The 20,351-nt window shown below is 41.2% G+C and overlaps 1 protein-coding gene and 1 long non-coding RNA gene across 3 annotated transcripts in view; one reads left to right on the top strand and one right to left on the bottom strand.

The window, feature by feature from the left end:
• SYT9 (synaptotagmin 9) overlaps positions 1–20,351 on the bottom strand; it is a 192,243-nt gene that overhangs the window by 89,547 nt on the left and 82,345 nt on the right. The window lies entirely within an intron of this gene.
• Positions 18,143–20,351, top strand: part of LOC119864997 — a 29,637-nt gene continuing 27,428 nt past the window's right edge. Inside the window, exon 1 of the long non-coding RNA XR_005375719.1 lies at positions 18,143–18,259. This is a non-coding gene — a long non-coding RNA (uncharacterized LOC119864997). The remainder of the gene's footprint in view (positions 18,260–20,351) is intronic.

Raw genomic sequence — 20,351 nt, 5'->3', positions numbered from 1 at the left:
ACCTCCCTTTCCACCATCCTTTGTTTGTTTTCCAGAGTTAGGAGTCTCTCATGTTCTGTCTCCCTCTGATATTTCCCACTCATTTTTTAAAGGGCAAAGGAGAAAAAATGACCAGCAGTGGTTTCCATGAGTGAGACCTCACTCCAGAAGTTGTTATGCTCCGTACTGCCTGTTGGTCTCTCCAGTCTTGGGGGTTTGTTCTGTGTCCTCACCTCTATTTTAGATTCTAAAAGAATTGGTGGTGTTTTTCAGTCGGCTCAGCCTTTTAGTTGTTAGGAGAGAGAAGCAATTTCCATGTTCCTCACATGAAGAACCAGAAACCAGAAGTTGAAAATACATACTTTTTAAAGAACCATGGAACACATATAAAGCTGCAGAGCAAGCCTCAGTAAAATCAAACCACCGATATTCTTCAAATCATGTTCTCTGAGCAAAGTGCAATAAGATTATAAATCAACAATAGAAAGCTAAACAAACCCACAAACTTGGAAACTTAAAAATCATACTTTTAAATAATTCACCAGTTGAAACAGGTATTAAAATGGGAAATAGAAGCTACTTAGAACTGAATGAGTCATAGGATACAACAACAAAAAAAACACATCAAAAACTATAGACAGCCCTATACAGTGTTCCAAATAGGAGAAACAACTAGCAGAAGGAATGAAGAGAAACGAAGTTGTATTTTGTTAAAATTATAACCTAAAGAGACTCTGCAAACTAATTTAACTAATAGCCAAATATAAAAGTTTGCTGGATATAAGATCAATATTGAAAAAATCAATAGCATTTTATTCAGCAGCCAAAACAACTGTCATTTAAAAGATAACTTTCACAGTAGCATACAAAACTATACCGTACTGAGAAATAAATCTATAAATGTTGTAAAAAAAATTTAAGGAGAACATTATTACTGAATGACAAAAAAAGGTCCAATATAAAACATTATTGTCATTCTTTATTCCTTTGCACATCACTTTTTCTTCTCAGTGATACTTCTGACCTTCTACCATGTGTATTTTTTATTGTGTGTTTCCTCTACTAGAATATAAAGTCCTCAAAGTTAGTACTCTTTTTGCTTTTTTTCTCTGCTGCATAAGTCTCTGGAATAGTGTGCTTGGCACATAGTATGGCTCAATAAATACTTTTTCAATGAATTAATGAACATCTAACCTAATGGAGAAATCTAGTATCGAAGGGTAGAAAAAAAAATCAGTGTTTTAAGTTTGTCATTTCTAGTCAAATTAATATATCAGTTCAATGCAATTTAAATAAAAATGTCTACATTTTTTTCATGAAGCTGAATAAGCTGACCCTAAAATTCTTAAGGAATAATGAAAGGTTAAAAATAGCCTATTCACATAAGAGGGAGGAGAGGGAAACTGAGAACAGAGTTGAGCAGAAGACTCACACTGCCAGATCCAACAGTTACTAACATGCTATAGAGAGGGAGACAAACCTCTCCCTTGCTGGAGGGGAGGTTGGTGGGGGGATGGGGTAATTGGGTGATGAGCATTGAGGAGGGCACATGATGTGATAAGCCCTTGGTGTTATATGCAACTGATAAATCACTGAACTCTACATCTGAAACTAATGATGTACTATATGTTGGCTAATTGAATTTAAATGAAAAGAAATGAACAAATAAAATGCTATAGAAATTGATGAAATAAAAACTGATGGAAAAGGGAAGAGAGCCCAGAGGAAAAACAGTGTCTATCTGAGAATTTATCATATGTCAAAAGTAGACTTACAGACTCACAGGGGAAAGGATGGACTATTCATAAATGGTGCTGAGACATGTGGCTGTTATGGTGGACTGCCTATAAAAATGGCTCCAATGCTCCACCCCTCTCTGTACATACCTTTGGCAAAATCAGGTTTCAGCTCCTCCCATAAAAAGGTGGTCTATTTCCCCATCCCTTGAATCTGGGCCAACCCTGAAACTTGCTTTGGCCAATAAGATGACACCAAAGTGCCTGTGTGTCAGTTCCAAACCTAGGCCTCCAAAGGCCTTATGTGCTTCTACTTTCCTATTCCTGAACCTGTGCCAGGAGAATAAGCTTGGGGAACCACATGGAGCAGAGCAAAGTATAGTTGGCCCAATGGAAGCTCCAGACAAGTAAATGTGCCCAGCCAAGATCAGCAGAGCTACCTGCCAGCTTCTAGCAGATAACATACTCATGAGCAAGGCCCTTTAGGCCCTCCTCTGATCACCACAACAGCCAAGCTTGGGAGCAAAATAATTATGTCACTGAGGTTTTGTGGTTATTTTTTATGCAACGTTGCTGTGGCATTAGATAATGGATATAGATATCTTTATGAAAAAAGACAGGTATCTTTTAGAGAACACTCACACCGCACACATAAAAGAAAATCCACACAGACCAAAGAATAAACTGTAAGATACAAAACTAAAAAGTTTTAGAAGACAGTCGAAAAGGTTCTTTTTATAAAGTTGAGGTATGGAAAGATCTCTTAAAACCATCTAAAACTGCAGACCATAGGGATAGAGACAATTCTGACCGTGTTAAAAGTAAAGGCTTCTGTAGGGCAAAAGATACAACATACAAGGTTAGAAGCTAAGTTTTAGAATGAGAGAAGGGATTTACAATATCTATAATTGAAAAATGATTTATAACTAGAAAGTAAAAAAAAAAAAATCCTAACGATTAATGAACCCAGGAATCCTAAAAGAAAAATGACTAAACTATATGATTAGGCAATCTGCAAAAAATCCTAATGGCAAAACATATAAATGTAATAAAAATATAAGGAAATGTAACTTAAAATAATGAGCTACAACTGTCAAAATTAACCAAACGACCAAATTTGGAGGAACATATACAGATACTGAAAATTATACATTTCTGTTGGGAATATAAATTGGGATAACTACCTAGGGACGCAATTTTTTAATACCTAATAAAAATTGAATTATGTATCTATTCCAACCCTTACCAATTTCATTTCTAGTAATATCCCAAAGGGACATGTAGAAGGATGCTCATTATAGATTTTTTTTTAGCAGAAAGTGGAATCGATGCAACTATCCAGCAGGCAGGAGATGGATAAGCAAACTAATTTATTTACAAAATGGAATTCTGAATAATAATTAAAGTAAGTTATCTATACATCCAAGTATCAATGTGAAATAAACCTTGAGAAAATAAATAAGAAGAAAAACAAGTTACAAAGGGACGTACAAATTGTAATGCCACTTATGAAAAATTTCAACACATGGCAATATTAAATTGTTTATGGACATAATCACGTAGTAAAATACTAACGATATGCATGGAAAAGATATACACCAACTTCAGTGGCTAGGTCAGGTGGTTGGGAGGGCTTTGACTATGTCTGTACTATTTTATAACTATAAAAATATTAGAATCAAATATGGCAAGATATTAACATATGAACATCTGGGTTTTTTTTTTTTTTGGATTTTTTCTATAAGTTAAAATATCAGGAATAAAAGACAAATAAAAAGGACAATGTAGGGGTGCCTGAGTGGCTCAGACAGTAAAGCATCTGCCTTTGGCTCCGGTCATGATCTCAAGGTCTGGGGATTGAGCCTCACATTGACTCTCTGCTCAGCACACTCTCTGCTTCTCCCTCTCCCTCTGTGCTCTCTCTCTCTCTCACACATACATACATAAAATATTTTTTTTAAAAAAATAGAGAGACAATGGAAGGAATTAACATACTAGCCATCCATTCTCTCCCCACTCTAGTCTTCCTGACTTCTCAGTCAACCCCTGTTCCCAGGACAGAATATCTTTAAAATTGTGGATATTTTCCCAAAATGGATGTTACTGATGACAGATGAGCAATGGCTCTTCTTGGGTAATGTCTTAATTTTGTTAGCTCCTGCCAAAGTGCCCTTAAAAAAAAGTAGGAGTTAAGTTTGGGGTCTCTGGTTATCCATTTATCTGAAAACTATCATATCAGGGGTTTACTTCTCATTGTCTCTTTACCTTTAGGACACTCATCCAATTATGGTTGGTTGGTTTACATTACCTCACTTGGGAGACAAAGTTTAGTAATACCAATAATTTAAAAAATTTTATTATCAGGTCTTAAAGACCAGTGTAAACATAATATTACTTTTTTCTTCTTATGCTGGTATTCATATCCTATGGCAAACATTAGCTCCCTTTTGTAATCTCACAACATTAAGACAATACCAATATAGTCCTTGACAATTTCCCTAGACACCTTACAATCTCTTCTTCAGATAACAGTCTGAGGGCTATTTTAAAAATGCAAATAATTTCATGTCACTTTCCTCCTAAAAATCCTTCAGTAGGTTTTTACTTGTTGTTTAAGGGGGGAAAATCCCAAACACTCAACATGGCTTGTTTTTTCATCATGAAATGCCCTTTCCAGAACTTCTCCTTCATCCTCTTCTTCTGGTTAGCTTCTAGTCACACTTTGCCCTCAGCAGAAACATTACAACTTTGGGGAAACCTTCCTTCAGGCCTCAGAACAAGTTCTGCCCTCTTGCTACCGATTCTTGGAGTGTCAGATATTTTTTCTTGTGCCACTTCTCACACTATCAATTAAATAGGAATCTGTGTAATTAGTTGTTGAATATCTATCTATCTGCCTTCCCTCCATGTAGAAACACCACGAAAACAGAGACCCTCAGATGTAGCCAGCCAATGCCTGGCACACAGTAACCATTCAACATGTTATTGTGGGATGCATGAATTAGCATGTCTTAATATTACAACTCAAAAAAAAAAAGTGAATCAAAGATAATGATTCTCCAAATAACAGAACCTGCAAGGGGAGTTTCAAGTGCTGATGATTTTTACTTTTCATTGCATCTACTGTAAAATGTTGACAGTTGTCTATAAAAGACTCATTTTAGATCTTTCAAAAAGTGCTCTCAAGTCATAGGTTTAAGTAATTGGATCACAAGGGGAAAGTAGCATTAGTGGAGAACAGGGGGGTAATTGCAACAGGGCATCCTCTTCTTCCCTCCCTGGGGTGCTGCATTATATGAAGTCAAAGCCATGCTGGGAAGGAGAGATAGCAAGGGCAGAATAGAGCAAGCCCCTAAACCAGGTAAGGTTAGGTTAGACTATGGCCTGGATGCTCACTGCTCCTATTTTAGATCACTGAAATACAAAAGTGGCCATTTCTCCCAAGGGAGAATCTAAATGCTGAGTGTCAAAGTTGCAAAGGTACTACAGTTAAATTTCAAGAACTAGAAAGATGAGTCAAGTTTGAAGATGCAAACAGTGGACTAACCAAACAGTTCAGTCTTTCTTTCTGTGCTAGAACTATATTAGGATCCAGACAACTGGTGTCACAGAACTGCTTCTTCCATCCTTAGGCCAAGCTCATTACCATTTGTGACTTGAACTTCAGTGACCAAGCTCAGCTCCTGCATAAGCTCAAATACTTTGTCAGTTATCTCAGGCTAGACTTGAGACAGTTGATGAGCATAAGAGAAACTACCATTCCACTGGAATGATTTAAGTTTGATTCTTAAATGAAATCCAAGGGAGAGGCTTGGGTGCAACCAATCAAGTTCAGTAAGATACATTTCATGAGCTCCTACTTTGTACAGGGCCCTGGGCCAGGCAGACACAAATCAATAAGGAAAGCAATGGGCCTCCAAGCTGCTCCTAAGATAACCAGGGAGAGAAGACACAGCACAAGAAATGCAAACAGCACAATTGTGGACTAGTTATGAGAATCCTGGCACTCCAATGCCAGCTCCAGGGGATTAAACTAGTTCCACTGAATCTTAGTAAAGCTTCTCTCAAGGCAATCCCACCCATCTCACTGTGCCCTCCCCACCCATCTCACTGTGCCCTCCCCATTCTCTAACCCAGTACTTGCATCTAAGAGATGTCCCAAGGCAGTGGTGAAATATCTCTTCAACTGTCTAATCAATGGATCAGGCAATAACTGTGGTAGAAGTATATGAAAGAGGGTGGGGTAATCTGCTCCAGATGGATGCTCTACTCCTTCTGGCTGAGGAAGGCCAGAGAGAGTTTAAGGGAGGGATGGGACTAGAGTTGGAGCCAAAAGGAATAATGGAAGAGACAGGAGAAGAATAGAAGGTGACTCCAACACAGCGCCTCCCTAATATTTTGTGTTGTGGCAAACAAAGCTATAACTGTAGTGCACCCCAGAGTGGGTGGGAGGGCTGGTGGTGGTGGGAGCCCACCTGGCCTCCCAGAAAACTGAGGAGAAATCAGTATATCAGCACACCTGTAGGCCATCTGGCACCCCTGTGTCCCACAGCATGCCAGTTGGGCAAGAGTCTGATGGCAGGAAGGAGCAAATTGCTGCTTTTAGGTTTCAAGTAGGGTCAAGTATGCAGTGTGAGTGAAGTTGTGAGGAGAAAGCCTATGGACATATATACTTTTGTCTTCGTGTGGGCCTTGAAAAAAAAAGTTAGTGTTTACTGAAATATCTACTCTAGGGCAGCCTGGGTGGCTCAGTGGTTTAGCGCCGCCTTCAGCCCAGGGCGTGATCCCGAAGATCCGGGATCGAGTCCCACATCAGGCTCCCTGCATGGAGCCTGCTTCTCCCTCTGCCTGTGTCTCTGCCTCTCTCTCTCTCTCTCTCTCTCTCTCTCTCTGTGCCTCTCATGAATAAATAAACCTTAAAAAAAAATCTACTCTGAGTACCAGTCCAAACACTAACTCAGTTGTTCTTCCCAACTCCATAGGTAGATACAAGTATTAATATCTTTTCCATATGAGAAGACAAAGACATAGGGAGAAACAGTGACCATAGGATTTACAGAGGAGCAGCCTGAGAGAGTGTTCCCAAGTGGCAGTGTTAGTGGCAAATAAGACAATGGACATATCTGCATGGCCCCTGCACACCTCTGAGAACAAACTATAAAGCATTATTGTGGGCCCAATACATGGGCGGCTTCTTGCCTAGAAGAAGCACAGCGTTATACTGAAGAGGGAGAATAGATGAGAACACCGTTCAGCTGAGAGCACGAGGAAGCAGGACCTTGAATTACATGAGGACATACATGTTTGCAAACTGGTGGCCTTCTCAGAATGGTCTACGATATGCTTTGTAGTTTATCATAAGAGCAATGGAGAGCCAATGAAGTGTTTTAAGCAAGAGAGTGACGTGCTTTTTATTGGATTATGATGGCTGTGGACTGTGAAATGAGCTAGAAAGGAGAGAAGGCGTAGACTTAGACTTAATATAAAGATGGATGTGGGCAGCCTCTCTTGATCTCAATCAGAAACATTATTTAAAATGTAGATATTTATAATTATTAATGATTAACCATACTTGATCTTTACGGAGATATTTGCTAATATCTCTTACTTGAGATATTCACTAATGATGGTATAAAACTATTATAATCAGCAAGATAGTTAATAAACAAAATTTCAAATACACAATATTTCATCTTTTATTAAAATTTTTATGTATATTTTAACACATTTACGGAAATTAGTAAAGTAGCTCATGACTATAATTGATAATAAGAAAATAAACATATATTGGCAGTTAAGGCTCAATTCTTTTTCTTTTTTTTTAACTAATAGAACTGCACTGTTATGAGTCTGGGTCCAGACAGGAGAGAAAAAACCACCCAGTAATTTGGACAGGTAAAGTTTAATATGAAGAATCACTAATTATACCAAAGGACTGGAGTAAAGAGAGAGTGGCTACCAAGGAGGAAAGAAAGCTCTAAAGAACACAGGAGGGGCATCTGGGTAACTCAGTTGAGCATCTGCCTTCAGCTCAAGTCATGATCCTGGGATCCTGGGATGGAGACCCGCATTGGGCTTGTCTGCTTCTCCTTCTACCTATGTCTGCCACTGACCCTGCTCATGTTCTCTTTCTCTCTCAAATAAATAAATAAGTAAATAAAATCTTAAAAAAAAAAAAAAAAAAAGGAGCAGCCACTTTCCTGGGGCTGAGATAGAGCACCCAAGGAAAAGATCCTTCCCACCTTCAAGGAAGAGCCCCAGACATTGTTGGAGAGGGCACAGCTTTCACTCACTGAATGACAAAGAAGTCGCTGTAGTGCTGCACCAGCAGAGCTTACTGGAAATCCACCCTCTGGAACTTGCCGAGAATCTGCCATTGAGGTGCCAGGAAGGACTGTTCATGAGATGTCTCACCAAAGGTACTCTGCTAGAAAACCACCTGAGAGGGGTGCCAGGGAAAGCTGATGGCCACCGAGTGCTGGAAAGGCCACCTGCGTTGTGGAGGCCGGCACTGAAACAGATGCTCGCATTTCAGGAAGAGGGCCCTGGGGTGCCGAGCCGGGTGCTGGAGAAGCCTGGCCTCCTGGTGGGAGCCTGAGAACACCAAAACTAAGGAACACAAATCCCTTCCTGCTCCATTGTCTGTCCAGCGCCCTCTACTGCCAGAGCTTAGCATTGTGTCAGGTGGTAAAGGTAAAATATTCAAAGGTTCCAATTAATTTTTCGAGAGCAGGCAATGAAGGATTAATTTGGAGTTGAGAGGAAATAAATTTATAACTGGCACATGCAGTACAAAAGACTGGGGCATTATCCTCAACCTATGTACATTTGCTTACTTATAATTTACCTACAGAAAATTCTAACAAATTACATAGAATATACACAAAAAAGAAACCACAAAGATGATATAAATAGAAATTCTATCTTATTCTTTTTTTTTTAAGATTTTATTTATTTATTCATAGAGACACACAGAGAGAGGCAGAGACACAGGCAGAGGGAGAAGCAGGCTCCATGCAGAGAGCCCGACGTGGGACTTGATCTAGTGTCTCCAGGATCACGCCCCAGGCTGCAGGCGGTGCTAAACCGCTGCGCCACCGGGGCTGCCCAAATTCTATTTTATTCTTGCACCTCAATGTACTTCACTCAAACTTGTCAGCGACCACAGCCAAACTACTTACTCTGTGACATCTTTCTCATCTTTGTAACTCATAATAATCTCCTCATTCATTCCACTCCTATATGAATCCCGCTATGTACTGCTCCTTCAGTGTCACACAAGTGTACCTCACCCCCGCCCGCTGCCCAACAACAGCAGGGGCACAGGTCACACTATACTATTCCCCACAGGGCTTGATAAAAATTACAGTCATCACAAACTTCTAATAGTTGAGTCACTGACTCTTTTTTATTTGCAAAACCACTTTTCTGAGGTACACTTGACATATAAAAACCTAGACAATTTAATGTATACAACTTGATAAGTTTGAGGATAATGCCTATACCCCCAAAACTATCACCCCAATCTATGCCACAAATATATCCATCATCATCCACTATTCTTAAATAACATCAATATCTACTGAACACCATTTTTCTTTACTATTCAAATAACTGGGAACCCTGGGTGGCACAGCGGTTTAGTGCCTGCCTTTGGCCCAGGGTGCGATCCTGGAGACCCAGGATTGAATCCCACGTCAGGCTCTCGGTGCATGAAGCCTGCTTCTCCCTCTGCCTGTGTCTCTGCCTCTCTCTCTCTCTCTCTCTGTGACTATCATAAATAAATAAAAATTAAAAAAAAAAACAAATAACAATGAGCCAGAGGAAGTACATGTTTCCAAAGTTTAAATTATGATGTCTGGGTCCTTTTTTAAAACTCAGTCCTCAAAGGATACGAGGCAAGAGCACACTTAATAAAATGCATTTGTTGTTGTCAGTTGGAACATTTGTTGTACAACTTTCTAATGAGTTTACATAAATACTCTCTCAATCCCAGTACAGACATTCAGGGCAGCTATGCAGACCCAGTTGCCTTACTGGAGAGACCCTTATCTCTTCTCCATCTCTGAGTGCTTAGACAGCACCTGTAATAGAAACTTCTGTGTTTATGTTTCTTTTGGAAGGAAAAAGCCCACTTCCTTTGAGATCATTTATGTCAGGAGTCTAAAGATGCGTAAAATCCCTCCCTGGGGATGTCACTGGGTAAAATCTCTCTCTCTCTCTCTCTCTCTCTGTGTCACACACACACACACACACACACACACACACACACACACAAGCACACATTTCCCAAACCTTCAGAGATGGCCTGTCAAGCCAGTTGGGATTTGGCCAAAGAACCACACAACTGCTCACCATCAGGGACCTCCTCAGGCTCATAGCAGACCTACACCTGCAAAGAAAAACAAGGACCAGTGGTCTCTCTGCTCCCCTCACTCCATCCTGTTCCTCCTACTCCCATGGGGTTTACTTTCTGGAAAACATATTCACAAGCCAGTCATCCCAGATCACCCATACAGTAGGCTCTGGCACAGGGTGCTGGTTGTTCATTAGTTTTTTCTTCCTTTCTGCTCACTCTCAGGCCTGTTACACTCCTGGCGATGTCTGTAACTCAGATAGAATCCTCCTAGTCCTGGGTATTCAAATAGCAGCCTATCTTTCAACTGAGCCCACTGTTTGTCTGAGGATACTTTGCTTAACGGAGTGGCCAATTGTTGACAAAACAGAGCTCAGCCTCATCTCAAATTTCCACTTCCATCTTCAGAATCGATGAGCATTCTGGAAAGTGCATCATTAATCCCATTACATCATCTTATTGAAGACACTGGTGTGGTGTTTACAAAAGGAAATGCTTTCTTTCCCCATCAAATCAATGCTGACAGGCTAAGGGTCTGGGCAGGGAACGAGCAGTCTGGCGCTTCTGTCCAACACACCCCCCATATGGGGAGCCCGTAACTCTGAAGTTACTCTCAAAAGTAGGCCAGCCTCACCACTGCATCGAGCATTAGGTGACTCCCATCAGACAGGCTGCCCAAAGCCATGGGAACTCTCTTGTACTGACTGCAGGAGCTTGACCCTGGTTAGCCACATCCCTGGCCAATTAGCACAGATGGTGGAATCTTGAAAATGTAACCACTGCCCCAAATGACACACAGATAATACTTTACTTCTATTAAAGATCTTAGGAACTGTTGAACTATTAGTTTCTTCCCCCACTGAAGTTCATGATATTCAACCATTAAAAATAGGAACTACATACCACTTTATATTTTCAAAGTACAAAAAAAATCACTAAAAATTATTTTTAAAATCTTGGCTATTCATACAGGAGCAGAACTTTTTAAGGCAGACATTTGAATCTGGATGGTTTTAAGACAAGAGCATTCTATCCTAAAAATCACTGATTTTATTATCAAGTGGGTGCTACCCTCATCCCTGGCCTCACTTCTATGTGATCATCACTCCCAAATAAGATGAGGGTTAGAGACAGGGTCAGAGCTGGGAATCCTCTAAACACAGTTGCTTTACACATTTTTTAGACAAGTTTATAAGTGCTGGAAGTTTGTTTGTTTTTAGGCAGTGTCAAAACACACAGAGTATTTATTTCCTTTTTTTTTTTTTAATTTTTTTTTTAAGTAGGCTCCATGCCCAATGTGGGGCTTGAACTCAAGACCCTGTGATCTAGGGGATGCCTGGGTGACTCAGTGGTTGAGCATCTGCTTTCAGTTCAGGTGATGGTCCCGGAGTGTGAGGATCAAGTCCCACACCGGGCTCCCCTCAAGGAGCATGCCTCTCTCTCTGTGTCTCTCATGAATAAATAAAATCTTAAAAAAAAAAAAAAGACCCTGAGATCTAGAGTCACCTGCTCTACCAGCTGAGTTAACCAGGCACTCAGTATAGGGTTTATTTTCTACCTCTTGCCCCGCCCTCATTTCTTTTGGAAAAATCATGCTCTCAGGTTGAATGTTGGTGGTGGCAATAATAGCAACACCAGTGATAAAAGGAGCTGGGGATGTGGCAATGGGGGAGAGGAGTGGAAAGAGAGAGGCATAGGGAGGCCTGAACAATGAGTCTTGGGATAAGGAAGATGATGGGAAGTCACCATAGGCCACAGGACTGCATCTTGGAGGTCCATGTCTGTGAGGCAGATGTGGGTGGACAGGACTGCAGGCTTGAGCCTGCACAACAGACCAGCGCATGCGGGCAGCTCAGGCAGGAGCCATGGGCTGTCCTTCAAAGTGGCATTATTTATATACCTCCTCGGTATTTATCAGAAGATACGTTGCCTGTACCGGTGGGTCAAGAAAGACGGTTGTTGGAGGCAGCACTGCTCTCCCCTCCATCACCATCTTCCCATGAAGTGGACCAGTATCATCAGAAGACATGACAATGAGCATCCACTGCTGTCGGGGCTATTCAGGAATGTCCATGCGCTCCCTCTGTGGCTTATTGTGGTACTTGTTCCAACTACATGTAATATTCTCCTGGAGAGAAATTTTGATTAATAGTTTCCTCCACCACAGTGTTTTAGCATTTTTTATTGATTACTTCTCTGGAAATCTGTCTGGCCAGCCTGCCCCTATTCAAGCTCTGATGTATCATCTATTCATCAAAAACTACACTGGGGGACAAAATGCTGTAGGTGGATCCCACCGGCACAAGTGATTCACAGGGCGGAGGGGATCTGTGATGGAAACACCAGGAACACTAGCAGCGTTCGTTAGTGTGCTAGACGCAAACCAGGATACAGACGCATTTTCATTACAGAGTTGAGAAGGCATTGTTCAAAGCCTATTTTTATACTGGGAACAGATATTTGGAAGTGTGGTATAATGGAAAAAACATAGGTTTCAGAACACAGGCTTTAAATATGCCTAACATTCAGGTTTTCTTTTGCCCCTTATTACCTGTGTGACCTTAGGCAAGGAATGAACTCCTTTATGCCCAATCCCCTCTTCTGTAAAATGGGCATAACACCTATTTCCCAGTTCTAAAAATTCGTTGGGATACATAAAAGCCCTGAAACTGGGCTCTGGCACCTAGGAAGTGTGTATCGCTCGAGTTCTTTTCTCCTGCCTTACATCCTGCCTGCCTCCCTACCCCCACCCCACCTGGAAACTGGTGGAGAATCCAGCACCAACCAGGGTTCAACTGCTGTTGAGCTGTTTGTTGACCATCCCAATGATTTCTAGGAAAGAAAATATTTTTCCAATTTAGACTTTTTTTTCCCTCCAGTGGGTATACGCAGCACCCAGGAGAGAGACTTGCATGGATGGGGTATTGAGACAAGTGAGAATTCAAAGAAAGTGAAATAAAAGGAGTGAATTTTGTAAGGATGCGTGCCCATGGGTGATGACACAGGTCTCCAGGAGCTGAAAAAAGGCCAGTTCGCATCTCCTGGAGCCTGGTCCATACTGGAGAAACCATGCCTACCATATTGTCTCCATGCCCAGTGGAGGCAGGGCAGCTCTGTATGCTCTGCTATAGGCTCTCCTCTGCTAGCTATAGGTCTCTTTCATCTCCTGGTGGAGGGTTGTTGTTTTTCATAGAGGAAAAAATACACATTTCACAAAGCCTACAATTTTTACCATTTGTAAGTGTACAAATCAGTAGCGTTATGTACATGCACTATGTGCCACCGTCATCACTACCCATTTCCAGAACTTCTGCATTATCCCAGACATGCTATATCCATTAATTACTCACTTCCCCTTCCCATCCCCTGACAACTCCCACCGAGGAGTGGGTGGTGGTGACAACTAGGCACAGGGACCCACCTGAAATTTCCTATTCCAAATCCACTTGTGAATCTTCTGACTCCTCTGCAAGTCACTCCCCAAAAGCTGTAGTGAGCTCAAAACCACATCATGGCATGGCGTATGGCCCCTCTGCCTGAAAGGCCTTCCATACTCCTCCCACCCCATCCCCAGCTGTGGCTTGTACCCTCCTCAGTGTGTGGAGATTGGCTCCCTTCCCTTCTCCAGGATCAAACCGACTTCAACTACCTTCTGATAACTGCTAGAATCGAGAAATACACACACCACAGCCAGGATGAGACCTGATCTGACGTCCATGGCTGGGTAGGAAATCTAAAGATCTAGGGAGACAGTAAAAGCAAAACCCATTTTGCAAAAGGACTAGCTCAATTCCTAAAAACCACTCATCCACAATCTGAAAATCCAGAAGGATTCTCTTCTAAAAAAAAAAAAAAAAAAAAAGTCTGGTGGCTCTGATACCTGGAAGGGATTAAATGCTAAAAATAGCTCAAAGCATTAAGAATGCTGAGGGAGTACACAGTTCATGAAGCAGAGGGCAGTAAAACCTGGCATTAAATGCTAACAAGAGAGGAGTTCTTCCAAAATGATTGGGATCTGTGAATCACTGGAAGCCTCTTCCATTAAATGCAAAAGCAATTTTCTTTAATAGCAGCACAATTATGGACCTTACTGTCCAACCCTGTGTGTTAATAAAATACTAAATGCCTAGGAAAGGATCCAAAACTGACCTGAAATGAAGAAAATGAACTATGGATTAGATTCTCTAACGCCTCCCTGTTTTGGGCGAAGCCATGCTGATGGCCAGGTGGCATTTGCAGGGCCATCTGGTGACATTTCTTTTTGGGAACAGATTAAGGGAGACCGGGGAGGGTGGTACAGAGGCCAACACAAGATTCTCAGGTGGCTTCCTGGAGCTAGTGTATGTCTTTTGTGGGGGGTGGGGGGAGGGGATCCCTACTTTTTTCTAGAAGAGTGTGGTCCAGCTATAGTCATTAAGCATTGCATGATCTTATGGAGGACTCCTTCTATGCAGAGAGTATTCTTTTAATTATGAAATGTAATTCTAATTTATTAACATGAAATGCAGGTATTAAGAGAAGTCCCTCATTAGGAATTATGCTTGCTTCCTTCCTCTCACTCTTCTAAGATGAGAGGGGAATAAATGCAGCTAAAGATAAGTTTCTTCTTCTTGGAATTGCTTCCCACTCTGATGCCACAGACTTGGTGTCTGCCAGATGGTGGCTTCTCCTTCAGTTTCTATGGGCATCCCAGGGCCTAGCATCCAGCCTAACTAGCAATGTTTGCTGGTTCACCGGACCTTGGACCCTTCTTCCCTTCATGCTCTGCTCTGAGTTATAGACCTCCAGCTCAGTACAACAAGACTCCCAAATTTCCTCTGTTGGGCCTCCATCTCTTCAACAAGCTGTTGTCCACATCTGCTGTGAAAGAACACTGAGAACTTTCCCTCTAGGCCTACGTGGAAGCACCGCAGAGCCGCAAACTTCCTTGCTCCCCAGGGCCAGCAGCATCCTTTAGCACAGGGATGCTGGCCCTAAGATCCTGACAGCTGCACCTGAGACTTCCCATTCCCCAGTGCCTAGCCCTGCAAGCATTACCCTAATTTGATTGGAATATTTGCATAATAACTATTTGAAAGTAGTATTGGCTAATTGGTGCCAGCCCTTCTTTCAGACACACTGACTAAGACCCCTCAGCTTCCAAAGAGAGAGAGAAGAAGCCAGACAAGCTTCCTCTGAAGGCTGCACACTGGATTTGGGTTTGTCCAGGGCTGCCTGGCTCCCAGGGAAACCCTGACCTCAGGACATGTGGACAATGGGAATTAAAGGCCCGTCCAGTTGTTCAGGGACAGAGGCCACACCCACCTGCAGAGGGTACCCTCTGAGACACACAATGGTGCATTCTGCTTCTTTCCCGAAACACATGAAAGCAAAGAAGCAGGCCAAATCATGTCACAACTCTATCAAAATGGCCAACGAATAGCCATGGGCAGAGATCACATGGGAAAGACATATCCAAACCTTAACCTGTCCAATGTGTGACTCTGGACAGAGGGATTGTGAACAACTTTGTATTCAGGATTATCTATCCTTCTGCTCTTACTCAAGTTTTCTGGTTTGAGCCTATCACCCAATAAAAGGAAAAGCCAACAACTTGATTTGAAAAGTAAAATATATCCTAAAATATAAAACAGACCAAACTTAAAGGGAGACTAAGTTTAATAAATTGCATTTTGTAGTTATCATAAAAGAACTCATTGGGCCAGCACATATCAAAAGACCACAAGCTCCCTGAGGGCAGGGGCTCCTGCATATACCCTCTCAGCACCCAGCTCGGTCTCACCCTTCTCAGAGAAGACAGTCACTGGATGGGGCTGCACTCAACCTCTTGCTTGTGTGGGGTCTCCCCATCCGCTGTGACAGGGGAGGAAGTGCCCTACCCCAGCCGGCCACCATTGGTTCCTCTGTCCAGTCCCACTGGTCCTGGGGCTCCTGGCCATGGGGCACCCTCTGCCGCTCATTCTCGCTCTCCTGCATCTTGAGACTCTTCCTCTTCACCTGTCAGCAATTCAAAGGTCCCTTCCATCTCGACAAAACCGCCTTAATTCCAATCTCTTTTCTTTGCAGACAAATGAGTCACAGAGCTATTTCAACACAATGCCTCCCTGTCTGCTCATCTGCTCTTCAGCTGGCTCCATGCTGGCCTCGTTCCTTACTGCTGACTTCCCTTCCTAGGATCACCAGTATTTCCCATCCTAGACTCCAATGGGTTCTTTCAGTCCTTTCTTAATTGACACACCAGTGCAACTTTTAAACCTACCAGACCGCCCCCAGGTCCTTGAAACATTCTTGTAGTGACTTCTGTGACACATTCAGCCAGTTTTCCTTTTCAATCTTGGGGTGTTCCCCCTCAGGTTACCATAAGTCTCAGGAATTGGTCCCGCACTCTCCTTTCCTCACCCTAGATTCTTAAGTAACTTCCTCAACCTCTAAGATTCAAAGGGCATAAACAATACATGTTGACAATTCATAAATTCTTACTTCCAACTCAGACCCTGCTTCTGAACCACCGCCTTGGGTATCCAATCACTTTTTGTGTTTTGCACTGAATGTGTCACTGGATGCACAAACAACATAGGCTAAAAATGTCATGCATGAGCTTATCAACACCAAAAATATAAATACTTCTTTATCTAACACTCCCTATCTTGATAAATACCAGCACCTTTTTTGGAGGGGGTGGTTCTTACTCTGGAAACCAGGAAATAATTTTGATGATGTCCATTCTTTAAGTCTCAGAGAAAATAACAGAGAGACAGGAAAAGAATTTATCCTCACATCTTCAGCAACTAAAACTCTGGACCAAGTATGTGAAATGACGATTTCCAAAACACTGAACACCAGGCAGGGAGGATAAGTGATACTTGGATGATAAGAAAGAAAGGAGATGAGTCCTACAAGGAGCTTGGCTCACTACCCGGAAAGAGTTTTCAAGACACAGCATGGAGAGATGAAAACCCCTGGCAGAGCCCAGAGGGCTCCGAGCATGGGGAAAGGCACTTGGGAGTCCAGAAAGGTCAACCCAGCTAGAGTCCTGGGAGGAGAAAGATGGATAAAACACCACTGAAAGAAATTAGAGAAGATGTGTTAAATGGAGAGACATATGCTCTCCATTATTAGGAAAACTCAGTATTTTTAAGATATCCATTCTTTCCAATTTGATTTTTATAATCAATGAAACTCCAATCAAAATTCCAACAGCATGTACATTAGTATGTATGTGTGTGTGAGAGATAAGACTTAAGCTAGCTATAAAATTCATACGGAAATGCAAAGAACCTAGAATAATAAAAACCACTTTGAAATAGGACAAAATCGAATACTTATATTACCTGATTTCAGGACTTATAAATCTACAAAAATCAAGACACTGTGGTATATTGGAGAAGACAGACAAATAAACAATGGAAGATAGAGTCCAGAAACAGATCCACATATCTGATCAACTGATTTTCTTCAAAAGCGAAAAAGGCAGTTATATAGATGAATTATAGTCTTGTCAATGGTGGTGTTCAAACAATTGAATGCCATATACAGAAAAAAAAGAACTCCAATCCATACCTCATAATATATATAAAAACTACTCAAAATATATCAGAGTCACAAATTTAAGAGCTAAAGGTATAAAACTGCTCAAAGAAAACAGGAGAAAATCAGACTATATAAATTTGAATTAGGCAAAGATTTCTTTGACATGTCAGTAAGTGCACACTCCATAAAAGATTAAATGGATAAAATGGACTTGAACAAAATTAAGAACTTTTCCCTTTCAAAAGACAATAGTAAGAGAATAAAAACACAAGCTATAGCTGCAAAGAAAACGTTTGCACCTCAAATGTTTGATAAAAGAGTGGCATCCATCATACACAAGACCTCTCACAATTCAATAATAAGAAAGCAAATAACTCAATTAAAAATGGACAAAAGATTTAAATAGACATTTCATCATACATGATAAGCTCATGGTAGATAAGTATATAAAAAGATGTTCAACATCATAAATCAGTAGGGAAACACAAATTAAGGCCCAATGAGATTCCGTTTTATACCTGTTAGAATGTATAAAATTAACGACCAACCTTACCAAGTGCTGGTGGTAACGCAGAGCAACAAGGACTTTCATACACAGCTAGTGTGGAGGTAAAATGATTGAGCTGTTCGGGTGAACAGTGTGGCAGTTTCTTAGAAGGTAACTATATAACTACCATATATATATATATATAATCCAGGCAGTCTACTCTTAGGGACTTATCCAAGAAACATGAAAGCATATGCCCCTACAGCAGCTTATTTGAAATAGTCTCAAACTGAAAAGAATCCAAATAATCCAATAATAATAATCCAAACAAGCAATGGATAAATAGTTGTATATCCATGTAATGGAAGAGTACTCAGCAATAAAAGGAGTGAACTACTCATATGTACAACACAGAAAAAATCTCAAAATCATGATTTTGATTGAAAGAAGCCTAACAAAACAGAGAACATACTGTATGGTTCTTATGTATATGAAATTCTGGGAAAATCCTAGCCATCCTACAGTGACAGAATCTAGCTTGACAGGTGTCTGAAGGGCTGGAGGACGCATACCAGGGAGGTGACACAGGAAGGGATTATCAAGGGGTAGAAGACAAGTTTTGGGGGTAACAAATATGTTCATTATTTTGATTGTGTAAGTGGTTCCACAAAATGTATACATGTCAAATACTGTCAAATTGTACACCTTAAACACATGCAGTTCATTGTATACCAATTATTCTTCAAACAAAACTATTTTTTTAAAACCTAGAATCTGTTCTTTTCCTCCCACTCTATTACCACCAGCCTGGAGGGAGAAATCATCATCTCCCTCCTGGCCTTCTACAACAGCCTGACCCTTTCCTTGCTGGGTCCCCTTATCCATTCTCTATGCTGCAGCCAAAGTGTTTTGTTTTTGTTGTTGTTGTTGTTGTTGTTGTTGTTGTTGTTGAAGAACATAAACCTACTTGTATCACTTCACTGCTCAAAATCCTTCAAAAATTACTCATAAAGATTGAAACACTTGTTCTTGTTCCTGCCTGAATTCTAGTCTCACAACTCCATTGTGTTTCCCTCTTTTTAACCACTCTGCACTTTCTGCTCCTGGAACTTGCCAGAGTTGTGTCTGTCCCAGGGCCTTTGTACAAGTCAGTCCCTGGACTTGGCCTTTTTCCAGATGAACTCCCAACCTTCCTTTTGTCACAGTTTCGATGGTTTCTAGCCATTCTTCTTTGACGCGCTAATGGGTTAGGTCTTAAAAGTAACACTTACCTCTGTCTCCTTTGTGGAACCAGCCACATACATATGTAATCAATTGTCTCTGTAATTTTTGTCTTTACTCTCCCTTCTCCTCATATTCCATCTCCCAAGACCATAAGCTCTAAGACAGTACTTGATACCTAGTACATTGTCTTGTACATAGTAGGTACCCAAAAACATTTGCTGAATAAATGATAGACTAAGAATTCACTTCCTGAGTTCCAAATTAGATTTTTCCTAACCCACACATGCAAAATCCGTCCTGTATCTGACAGCCAAGTAGACTTTTTCTAGAATTACTTATGTCTCAAATTGTTAAGAATTAGGAAATGTAATGAAGCAATAGCTTAAGTATTAAATACTTTAAAACCAAAATATTAGACTTAGAAAAGTTAGCAATGTTTGGCACAGCTGAACTAATAGATCAGCTGAGGTTTTTAAAAAGTCAGTCATGCTCATTGTAACGATACATTTACTCTGAAAGTTACACCCCAAGATAGTCACAAAGTTAGTTAAGGAGACAGTTAACAAAGCATGGAGGAAATAGGAGGAAGAAGAGGAAAGAGAGGCAGGACCTTGCAGGAAATGAAATCACAGCCTCCTGCAGAAAGGTGACCACGGACCCAGCACTACCATGTATTTTAGCAAACAGTGGCCTAGATTCTCAGTGTAGTTGAGTGTGTGGGGCTGGAAAGATAAAGATTGCAAACATGGCCATTTTCCAGAACAGCTTCCTAAGAAACAGCCTACCTTCCCCTCTCGTTTACTCCCCCACTATGTTTATAGACTCCCCTTAATTAGAGCATTTCAGCATGGAAGCAGAATCCAATCTGAAAGAAAATTTCCCTTGAGAGCCATCTGTCAGAATTGGACTATACTTAGCTACTGGACAGTAAGGCTGTATTGTAAATACCACAGACTGCTTTGATTCTCCAAAGGCTCAAAACTCATTTCTAAGCAAGCAAATGCCAATCCATGGGATCAGGCTTTCCATCAGGAACTGG

The sequence above is a fragment of the Canis lupus genome, chromosome 21, assembly GCF_011100685.1.
Source record: "Canis lupus familiaris isolate Mischka breed German Shepherd chromosome 21, alternate assembly UU_Cfam_GSD_1.0, whole genome shotgun sequence".
Taxonomy (NCBI): domain Eukaryota; kingdom Metazoa; phylum Chordata; class Mammalia; order Carnivora; family Canidae; genus Canis; species Canis lupus.
Note: the sequence above shows the minus strand (reverse complement) of the source record. Positions and strands in the feature narration are given on the sequence as shown.